Below are 12,427 nucleotides of genomic sequence, written 5' to 3' on the forward strand. Positions count from 1 at the left end.
CCACACTACTCAAACCAATGTATTGATTCAGTGCAATTCCTATCAAGATTCCAATGGCATGTTTTATAGATCTAGAACAAATATTTCAAAAATGTATATGGAATCACACAAGGTCCTGCATAGCAACAGTGATCCTGAGAAAGAACAAAGTTTGGAGGAATCATACTACCTAAAATCAAAGTATACTATAAAGTCATGGTAATCAAAACAGTATGGTACTGGCATAAAAACAGACACATAATCAATGGAACAGAGAGCCCAGAAATAAACCCATACCTTTATAGTCAATTAATATTCAACAGAGGAAGCAAGCACATACAATAGGCCAAACTATGTTTATTCAATAAATGTTGGGAGAACTGGACTGATATGTCCAGTTCAACAAAATGAAACTAGACCACCTTCTTACACTACATATGAGAATCAATTCAAAATGGATCAAGACTTAAATGTTAAACCTGAAACCATAAAAGTAGTAGAAGAAAACATAGGCAGCAAAATCTTGGTCATTACTGATAGCAGTAATTTATTGGATATATCTCCCGAGGCAAGGGAATCAAAAGAAAAAATAAATAAATGGGACTATATCATAATAAAAAGGTTTTGCATAGTAAAGGCAATCATCAACACAATAAAAAGACAATCCAGAGAATGGGAGAACACATACTTGTATTTGCCAATACAAGGGTAAATATCTAAAATTTATATAAAGAACTTACAAAACTCAACACCAAAGAACAAACAACCCAAGTGATAAATTGGCAATGGACCAGAACAGGCATTTCTCCAAAGAGGACATGCAGATGGTCAATAGACATACGAAAAAATGCTCAACATCACTAATTATCAGAGAAACGCAAATTAAAACCACAATGAGATATCATCTTGCACCTGTCAGAATGGCCATCAGTAAATCAACAAACAAGTGGTGAGGAGAACATAGAGACAGGAGTGCAGACTGCTGCAGCCACTGTGGAAAGCAGTATGGGATACCTCAAAAAATTAAAAATGGATCTGCCTTTTGACCCAGCAATCCTATGTCTAGGAATATATCTGAAGGAACCCAACACCCTAATTTGAAAGAACATAAGCACCCCTATGTGACTGTGGCATTATTTACAATCACCGAGATATGGAAGCAGCCCAAGTAGCCATCAGTAGATGAGTGGATAAAACAACTGTGGGACATTTACACAATGGAATACTACTGGGCCGTAAAAAAAGAAGGTTTGACCCTTTTCAATGGTATGGATGAATCTGGAGAACACTATGCTAAATAAAATAAGCCAGCCTGGGACAGATAAATACCGTATGATTTCACTCATACGTGGAATCTATGAACAAACTGAACAAAGAAGGAGAATAAGGACAGAGTCATAGATGGAGATCAGGATGACAGCTGGTAGGGGGTGGGGAGGGGAGGGGGTGGAGGACTGAGTAAAAAGGAAAAAGAACACATGGACGTGGACAACAGTGTGGTGATTGCTGTAGTGAGGGGGTATAAGGGGACTACAGGTCATGAAAAATACAATAAAGTTTTAAAAAATGACCCAGTGTTGGAGGGTTAGAGGACAAACCACAAATGTGGAAACTACCCTTGTATTAGTACAAGTGGGTACAATCTCTAAACATGCCAGACAGATGGTTCAAGTTCAAAAGTTCAAGTTTCTCACCTAATTAGCTCATTTGGATCAATAGTGCCCTCATTTGAGAGATTTATTCCTGATAATAAGTATTCCTCAAAGAAATGTACCACTTGACTAAGAACAAACAGTATTATTACCCATGTTATTGCATACTGTAGATTTTAATCTTGGAAATATCCTGTAACTCTTTTAAACACTTTCTGATTCCAAATCCGTTCATGATTTACCTGTTTTCAACTAAGAGCTTTGTTTTAGGGAACCAGTGTCTATGTGACCTGAAGCTCTTAGTTAACGTGGCCACTGTTCTTCCACGGGTCACTGTGCCCACAGGCTATTTACATTTTCCCAGTCTTTTCCCGCCCAGCTCAAATTTCTCCTCTCTCCTAAGCCTTGGCAGCCCACCACAGCAACCTGTCCTGCTCAGTCTCCAACAGCATTTATTATCTGCAGCTCACACCAGCACCTTCGCACAGGCTATCCTGCTCTCCAGTTCGACTGCATATACATCACCCTTAAAACTAGTCTGTAAACTCCTCGTGAGAAGCAGCTTCTCCCAGCCTATGCCACCTGGCATAGTGGTCAGGCAAGGCAAGCTCATAGACCTCTTTTATTCTGATAATAATATAAGGATTTTAATTCCTTTGCATACTACGCCTTCCACCCAAACTTGGGCAGTTACTAGGTATTCTAAGAGATAATATTTTTTAACTTGCCAAATTCCCTAAATGCCAAGGTATTGGCTATAGGTGGAAAAATTCAAGCCCTCTCAACTGAGGCAGTTGGTGTGGCCTTTCTCCCCTTAAGTAACACACACTTAAGTGTCACACACTAAAGGGTCACACACTGAAGTGTCACACACTAAAGATTCAGAACAAAGTTTAAATAGAATGTCTCTGTTAAGGATGGCTCCGTGGGTACAAAGAATGAAAGCCTAAACAGGTTCTGTTGACACTTGCAATACCATTCCTTCCATTCTACAGTATTTTACTGGTATTTTGATTCTGCCTGGACAGGGCCAACATGGAGCTCATCAGTCAGTCAGTTCTCCAACATTCACCCTCGCACTCAGAAGGGTCCAGCAGCTGACATCATTGGGCACTGATCACAACCTAAGCAACACATATTGCTGAATCAATCACAGATCAATCTATAATTGAAATGACACTCTTGGTACCCCCTGCTGCCAAACACATTAAACCAATGTATATGTCAATATCTCTTCTTTCAAGCCAGCTTAGGATGACTTAAACCCTAACTGAAATGGAAACAACCAAATTTAGATACCAAGATTGTTTTATGTATTTCACCACTCAAGGCACTGTACTTCTTCTACATGAGAGTCTTCTTGGGAAATCTGCCAGCTCATACGCTGCATCACTCTGATACTTAAAAATCATACACGTGGCCAGCAAGGGAGGGTGACCCCTGCTCAAGCAAAAAGTAAAACTCCCAGCTGAACTGCTAACATACAGAGTCACCAATAACCCCATTCTTTCTGTGGGTCCATCTAGCACCCTTGTGAGCATTTGGAAAACACACACCTTCTTCGAGAAACTTTGCTTCCATCTGTTAGAAAACAATCTTTATATTCCTGATTTTGTTAGAACAAGCTACTTTAGTGCCATCTGCCAGGAAAATTGTCACAATAAATCTACCAAGTCTGTGATGTGAATGCTGCTTCCTTAAAAGTGGCACGACCGTGCAATGCACAACCTATGCAATAGCCCCGCCGTTTGATAACTTCGGAATGTAGGAAAGGCAGTAGGGAGGAAGCCATGCTTTACTTCCCCTCTGTGCCTCAGCTTCATCATATAAATTGGGAATAATAGGAGTTATCTAGCCCTGGCTGGTGTAGCTCAGTGGATTGAGCGCAGGCCTGCGAACCACACGATCGTGGTTGATTCCCAGTCAGGGCACATGCCTGGGTTGTGGGTCAGTTCCCAGCAGGGGACTCACGAGAAGCAACCATACATTGATATTTCCCTCCTTCTCTCCTTCCCTTCCCCTCTAAAGATAAATAAATAAAATCTTTTAAAAAAAGAGCTATCTAATGGGTGTCTTAGCAATGATCAACTTTCCGGTTAGAGGATAAAAGTGATGGTCCATAAGGGATTCAAAGAATAAGAAACAGATGACCACATTACTTGATTATCGCATAAGAACTATATATATAAGATAGAGAGCTGGCATTCCTTTGACTCCACAAATAAGATTCATCCAATAACATAATTTGGCTTTCATTTATAAAAGGAAAGAGACCTTGGGGTTCTCTTGTAGCAATGGTGGGACCTGCAGCCATCTCTCTAGAAAGAGAAACCACACTCTTGCTAGGTTTCTGTGTGATGGAAGAAGCCCACGATGGCAAAATAATTGATGGGAGCTAGTCATTCATTCTTTGGAAATGAAAAAGAAAACAACTCTGAAATAAACTGCCCTACATCAGGCTTTCTCCATCCCATTGCTATCATTTTGTGGGGCTGGAAACATCTTTGTCACTGGGGGCCACCCTGTGTATTTCATGGTAGATGTTTATCAGTATCTCTCGCCTCTACCCACAAGATGCCAGTAGTATCCCCCACCCCTCCACGCTCACCCTGTCATGACAACCAAAAATCTCTTCAGACACTACGAACTTCCTTGGGTTGAGGGGAAAGGCAGTGGGAAGGCAATAAAATTGTCCCCGGTTGAGAAACACTGGCCTACCCTAAAATTTAAATCTATAGCCTTAGCATGATTTTTGGGAAATAGCAATCTATGAGCAAGCAGGCCTCCAAACAGCAGACACCTGGGCTGTGCTCTGAGTTCTGCAGTGATTGTTTTATGACCTTAAGACACTAGCTTTATTTCCTGTCATATAAATATACCCCAAACTCCAATCTCTCATTTTCAGGACTCCCTCCTTCTGAGGGTACTAGGCTGGGACTGGAGAAAGGTGTTAGTCACTGTTGGGGCTGACCAGACCCATCACAGCTAAGGCATCCTTTCTGCTCACTTTGTACCTGGCCACCTCCTGGGCTCCAGGGACTGCTATCGTCTCTTGAATAATGATAAGAATAATAATGGTGCTGTTACCACACAGGGCCAATATGAAACACAGCTGACAACTTTCACCCTTAAAATAAAGATAAAAACAAAGATGCTGACCACCCTACTGTGGCTCCCAGATACATGTAAGCCCACAACTTCCAACAACACAGCTGTCTAAGACCAAGTCATTTTAAAACTTTAAAAGCCAAAGATGAGACAACACAGAAAACCTTGCAACAGGGTACTGGGTTTGAAGGATTCCAGAGTCAAACCCAGGCCATCCCAAACAGCTTTCCCCACTGAACATTACTGGTCCCAGCTCCCAACCCGCAAGAGGCTTTCACCTGCTTCATTCCCACCACCTGGGGAAACCTTCTGCCCTCTGCTCTCTGGGAAGTCCAGGGCCGGCCCTTGTCCCAGGCCGGCTCTGTCTCTCCTCCAGCCTTCACTTTCCAAGGCTCCCGTACCCTCCGGGATGACTGAATGGAACTATCAACATAAAGCTCCACCACCTCCCACAGACGCTGGCCTTTACAGGTACTTGAAAGACAATCTCTCTCAACAATTCATTTCCCTAAATCTGAGATATTGGGTTTGGAAAATCACTGTGGGGGAGGCTTTTACCAAGAGCCTAAGCTGGGTATAGCCACTGGGCCCACCTTGACTTTGACCTGTGAGCATGAAGTTGAGTCAGGGTTCCAGTGATCTTCCCAAAAAGGCCCATGAGATGTCCCTTGACGAGTGCTGAGCAACAACACACTTAGCACACTTCTCAGGAATAAAAAGCACTTTTTTAGAGACAGAGTGTGCTATGGTCGAACAGTCGTGTCTCTCTACTTACCCCCAAATCCACAAGTCAAAATCCTAATCCCCGAGGTGATGGTATTAGGAGGTGGGGCCTTTGGGAGGTGATTGGGTCCTGTAGGTAAAGTTTTTAGGAATGGGATTAGTGCCTGTTGGGGGAGAGTCCCGAAAGTCTAAATTCAGCACTGACTCTGAAGATCTGACATGTAGCCTATTCAAATTCTTAAGCTCTTTAATAGGAGAAACATGTATAGGGGCAAAGCAGCTGCTTGTTCCCGTGGTGGCAGGCTGGGAATAAATCCACCCATCCCAGAACGGGGTCTCTTTTTCATAGGGGTTCATAGTAAAACCATATGCTGGGTAGTCACTAGACCGCCAGAGAGAACAATGCCTTTCTGTGTTAACAGATAACATCGGGCAGTTATCCACACTCTATATAGAGTGATTAACTTTCTTCCTGGGGGCATGGAGTTTATCTTTGGGTGGCATTCCTGCTTTCTGAGTAGTGGGCCAAGCCTGAGGCTACAGAGTTAAACAGTCACAAAGAGTTAAACAGAGAGGCCAGCATTTCCCAGCTGCCTTCCCTGCTTGGGCCACAGTGCACCTCCGACCTTCCCTACAGCGTGCCTTTATGAGGGAAAACCCCCGAATGCAAGCCTACTCCTTCCACCATTCCGAGACCCAGAGAGAAGGTACCATGATGAACCAGGAAGCCCTCACTGCACACCCATCTGAATGCCACGATTCCGGACTTCCAGCCTCCAGAACTGAGAGAAAGAAATTACTGTTGCTTATAAACCACTCAGTCTGTGATACACTGTTAGAGCAAGCCAACAGACTCAGAGTATTCTAAATCCATGATGGAAAAGAAGTATATTTTTTAACAGACAGTAAAACATACTCTAAAACAAGAGTAATTATAACCATGAAATTGGTGCTAGAAAAAAAATAGTGCAAGCAATGGTACAGAAGAGATCAGAAATAGACCCGTGTATTTGGAAATTAAGTATATGATGACTCTCTGCAGAAAGGATAAACTACTCAATATGTGCTTGGAAGAAGATCAAAAATTAATTTTTTTACCTCACATCATTAACCAAAAATACCTGAGATCTAAATTTAAAAGAAAAACAAACAAAACAACAACAATGAAACTATAATGCATAAAGAAAAAAATATTTTATGACCTCTAGGAAGAGAAAGTCTTTTTAAGCAAAACACAAAAAGAAAAAGATCTCAAGGAAAAGTCCAATGCATCCAAATTGAAAAAAAAACAATGCATGGAAAAAATGCCATACACAAGGTTAAAAAAAAGAAAAGCAACAAGATGGTAAATTACATTACTTTCAGCCAAAAGATCTAAATCTAGAATGTATAGAGAGTTTCTTCAAATCAATAAAAAGATTTAAAAACACCTATAACAAATCATCAAAGGATATTAACAGTAACATACAGAACAAAAAAATACAATGAACATAAAAATGCTAAAAAATATATAGAAATGGTGCATACACAAAATAGGGCATTTTTACCATAATATTGGCAAAAATTAAAATGTCTGAGAACACCGAGTATTAATTAAGACATGAGGAAATGGACACTTTCCTATGCTGCCAGTGGGAGTATAAATTATTCAGCTAGTTAAGAAGACATTCTGGCAGAACTATTAAAATTTAAATTGCACATACCCAGGAATTTTACTTTTGAGTAGAAATACTCCCTCATATCTAAAAATAAAGATGTTGACCAACCTATTTTTTGTAACACCAGACACCTAAATGCCCATCAATAAGATATAGATAAATATATTCTGGAACCTCTTATGGAATACTACATTGCAGTTTAAAAGAGTGAGGCATGTCCACATGTAATGACATGTAACAGCGTATGTGAAAAAAGAAAGCTGCAGGAAAATATCCACAAAATGGTCTGCTGCACCTGTCAGTCTTGTTTACGATCACGCAAGGCTTCTTTCTCCACCAGGAATAAAAAGAAAAAAACGCACACACGCATATCTCCACATAACGATGTGATTCATTTTTAAAAAAAACAGAACACACACAGCAGTATCACCTACACCTGCAATGATAAATACATACGACAAGACGATGCACAGAAAGTGGTACAGAAAAACACCTTTAGACCGGGAGGTATGGGAGTGAGTGACCTGAGGGCAGGGGAATGACACATTTCATGTGTGATTTTTAGAATTCAGTGTTGTTTCTTCTACAAAAAAAAGTAAATTTTTCTCAAAAAAAATTTTTGCAGAGACCCCACTCTGCTTACTATGAGGACAACTGCCACACAAAGGCAGTTTTGTGTCCACCCAGACTTTGGGTTTTGCGGTTCCTTTACAAAACAGAAAGGTCTTAGAGGGTCTTCCCTGAACAATGGCATATTCGCCCTGCCCTGAAGTCCTGGTCCACAGGAAGTTTTAGACAGAGGTCTCCACCAACTGATGCAGGGCAGCAGCCCAGTACAAAATACAGAAAAAAAGCTTTGGTTTCTTTTCTCAAAGAAGCATGTCCGTCAGCAGCAACCACGTGAACCCTCCTGGTGTCCGAGGGTCAGCCTCCTTCCAACTGGCTGCTGTCATCTACACAGTGCATTGCAACCAAAGCCATAATCAGAGCGGACACGTACAATTGTCCACTGTGTGCCAGGCCCTATGCTGGGGCTCCATACCCAGAATATCACTTAATCTTCACAACAGTCTGAAGAGAAGAGCCTTAGTACCCACTTAATAGATGAGGAAACTGAGGTTCAGCTGGATTAAGAAAAGTTCTCAAGCAAATGACTTAAGAGCAATTCTAATTAATGCCTGCCATTCTCGAGCCTGTGCTCTGACCTCCACCCTGCACTGTCATCAACCATATTAAATGGTGAGTTTGGAGGCGTGTGTGGGCCTTGCTCTAATTAGTATGTGTACATTAATGCTAAATTTGTATCTATTTATACTTAGGTTAAGGGCCCAAAGTGATTTTAGAGAATGCTGAAGAGCAGCTATCTCTCCTCTTGTCTAGCACCTGAGAAAGAGCAGTGGTCGGGAATGACGGGCTGCCCCTGCCACACTCTGGGGAACAGAGGCCTCGGCTTGCAGCCTCAGAGTGGTCCCAGGGACCCCTCAGTGATCAAAGTCACAGACGAATCTGCCAGGGGTGTCAAGGCAGCTTCTCCTCAAAATAATAACACATCTGCATTTTTCTGCTGCAGCCAGAATGCAAATTTCACATTCTTGTAGTTAAATTTATTGAGTCCACGTTTATTCAGACCTGGCACATGGCTAGGGCCCTATATTGAGAAGCCTGGAATCCCTGTGTTCTTTCCTACTCCTGTTGCTACTGGGGGGTTTTCATCCCAGTCCCATTTGATTCAGCAACATGTGCGGGGGCAGGGAGGAGGCAGGCAACCTTGTCCAACAAGGCCAGAGAGACAGCACACCTGCCCTCCAGATGCAAAGAGCTTATATAAAAGGGAACAACGTATGTAACAAATTTCCCCCCAAATTACAATGCTCAGAGAGAGTGGGTTAGAGAAATAAATCTAAGAGAGAAGAGTGGCAGATGGGATAGATGGATTCAATTAAGGCAAAGAACATCAAACAATTCCGAGGATGCCTCGTTTTAATGGAACATGTTATTTTCTCCTCGTGGCCTCCAGATAACTCCCAACAACCGTCTAGTGGAAAGCAGAGGGTGTACACAGTGCCTCAACCCCAGCGGGAGTTTTAGATCCTACAATGAGAGAGCTAATATTCCCTCTTCTCTTCTTTTCAATAACGTGGTGAAACAGCACATGAATCAGACTAAGCAGGCTACGTATCTGATGCACATTTCTACAGGTGTTATTCCCATTAAACAGGCATTTCCCATTGTCATAGTCACTGAACTGATTTCTTTATATGGTCTATGGGAGAGTCTCCTTTTTAATTAAACCAACCACTGTCACTTTTCTAAGAAAGACAATAAAAATATTTATATACTTTTTATCCTCCTAAACATAAATCATGAGGGATAAGTGGTGCTATGCCTTTGCTAGATAGTTCTATCACATAGACATTATGCTAACACGCTTTATATTGTTGCTTTGCAGGTCAATTTATTCCTATTAAGAATGTATAAGATACCTGTTGTCACTAACAGTATTTGTAACTACTTACTACCAAAAGAAATTCATGTCTGCAGTAATTTTGCAATACACATAGTTAACAGATAAGCACAGATGTGCATATAATAATATATATGCACAATGTGGACCTACATACTACACTTAACTGACCCCAATTTTCATCTAAAGTCAAGTGTGAAAGTCTAGTAGTTTGATGAGCAATGCCGTTTTTATTCCCTGGCTCTGAGCAGTGCCAGTTAATTGACAGCCACATTATCGTATTTACAAAGTGATAGGTGGGTTGTAGTTTCACAAAGATAGTATTATTATCTCTGTAGTCAATGGAGAACCTGTGGAAGACTTAGAATAGAAACTCTACAATTACACTCCATAACTCTAACTGCAATAATGTATAGTTGTTCTGATTATCAGTTAAAATGGCAATGTAGCTGGTCTTTTTTTGCAGAGATGCTAAATCAGGTTAGATTCCAGCCCATTCTTTACTATGTTGCAGGGTAAAATCCTCTCAGCTACAAGAGAATAATATTTAGGCTGTCATACCATCTTCTGGGTGTTGTGCAGAGATAACCTCTACTTGACTCAGCTGAGAGAGTAAACTCATATTAAAATATCGAACCATTGCCTGGTTTCTCTGCAACTGAGGTGCCCTTGACTAAGGAAAAGTCACCTTTGATTTTTTGAGTGGTTTAAAGTGGCTCTAGAAAAGGAGGCAGAATTTTTCTGGAAGATCAAGTGACTGGCTCCAAGCAAGTCCCTACATCATCGTGCACATAGTTTGAGGCGGGCAGGGTGTGCCAACCGCCAGCATGATGGCCTCGATATCATAGCCTTGTTTCCAAAGTTAGTTATGACTCTGTCACCAGAGAATTCTTTCAACAAAATAGTAATTGAGTTTAAATAGCAAAAACTTGAATTTTCAAGGGATAAAGATAAATGATAAAACTCAGAGTACAGGAAATACTAGTGTAAACCAGTTCCACAAAGCTGGCAAAAAGACTTTCGGGAAAGATGATACACAATTCACAGGAGGCTCAAAAGAGGAACAAGAGAACTCTGCTCTGACATTTCTTTTATCAAACTTATTTTTCTGGGAAGTTTTCTGTTATCCATTCACTTTATACTCAAGTCATTCTCTTGTAGTTGTGTATTGCTAGGTAACAAGTTACTCCAACACTTAACAACTTAAAATGACAAACACGAGTCATCTCACTGTTTATGTGGGTCAGGAATACAGGCATGACTTAGCTGGGTGCCTGCACCTCTAGGTCTCTCACAGGTGTGGGCCAGGGCTATGATCTAATCTCATGGCTCAACTGGAGGAGGATAAGCTTCCAAACTCACTCGTGTGGCTGGTGACAGGATTCAGCACCTCACAGGCTATTGGACTAAGGGCCTCAGCGCCTCACTGAGGCCTCCCTCAGTTTCTTGCCACCTGTGCTTCTCCCTAGGGCAGCTCACGACATGGCAGTGCTCTTCCTTAGAGCAAGCCAATGACAGCAAGACAAAAGCCATTGTTTTTTTGTAACCTAACCTCAGAAGTGACATCCCATCAGTTTTGCCAAATTGTGTTTGTTGGAAGCAAGTTATTAGGTGCAGCCACACTGAAGGTGAGGGGATCATACAAGGGTATGAATACCAGGACACGGGGACCACTGGGGTCATCTCAGGAGCTGCCAACCACATCTTTCCTTGCAAGCACGACAATGGAAGAATAAACACCAAAATGGGAGGAAAATCTGAAAGAAGTAGGAAAAGAAGAAAATGTTCCAGGATCTCATTACTTATGCCTCGCAGCCCTCATTCTCCCAAAATCCAAGCATACAACATAGCGTGGAGTCTCTTACCCCTGTCTCTTTTTCTCTCCTCCATGGGAGCATGAGAGTTCAGGCCTTCATTCCTCCACATTATCAGTAGTGTAGCACTACTTTCCTTAACCAGTTTCCATAGCACAACACATCCTGGACATCAAGGCCAGAGTCATTTTCCTAAATCATGCTTCCTAGTTATCTGTAAGCTGCGGAAAGCCCCTGTAGTGACTCTAGACAAGACCTAGACCCTTTAGCCTGCCATTTAGTGTCTTCCATAGTTTGACCCAGGCCTGACTATACAAACTCATCACCCTCAACTCCCAACAGTAACCAAACATCCCCGGTAAACCACATTCAACACCTGAACACACCACACTTACACACAGCCTGAAGCCTCTGCTAACACTATCACTCCCCCTCCCTTGGCAAGACCCATCTTCGCTTTATCATTTGTAAATCCTTCCCCATTTCCAAGATGCAAGCAGATCCCATCTTCTCAGTGACATTTTCTGATCACCCAAACTAGATTTCAGTTCCTCCTCTGAACAGGCACAGCTCTGCGAGACATACCATTTACTGCCCTGGCCAGTCACCTGCCCTGTTTTCCCAAAGAGTTGCTATGTTTCACACCTTCATTCTTTCACAGAGACCACCAGACTACATTTCCCTGAGAGTTGGACTGGATCTCACTTGTCTTCCTCTGCCAAGAGTGATTGGTACATGACAGGGAATATTTGTTGAAAAGATGGATGAATAGATGGATGGGAGGGAGGGGGGAAGGAAGGAATGGTTCAGCACAAGGCTAGTATCATAAGAGGTCAATAACTAACAAATATTTGTTAACACCACTAATCCTTGAAATGAGAATTCTCCATCAGTGGCACCTTGGCCACTTAGTGGTCCCTATGTAGGAACCCTTCCAAACAGAACAAAGGCAAATGATATTTCTCTGACCCTGACAAAATTTTTAAACAAGCCTATTCACACAAACATCACAACATAAGCCCACCGCCC

At 41.9% G+C, this 12,427-nt stretch overlaps 1 long non-coding RNA gene across 1 annotated transcript in view; it reads right to left on the reverse strand.

Moving 5' to 3' along the window:
- LOC119064599 (uncharacterized) overlaps nucleotides 1–12,427 on the reverse strand; it is a 50,530-nt gene that overhangs the window by 37,027 nt on the left and 1,076 nt on the right. The window lies entirely within an intron of this gene.

This window comes from Artibeus jamaicensis, unplaced genomic scaffold (genome assembly GCF_021234435.1).
Source record: "Artibeus jamaicensis isolate MK-2021 breed Jamaican fruit bat unplaced genomic scaffold, CSHL_Jam_final contig_834, whole genome shotgun sequence".
NCBI classification, from domain to species: Eukaryota; Metazoa; Chordata; class Mammalia; order Chiroptera; family Phyllostomidae; genus Artibeus; species Artibeus jamaicensis.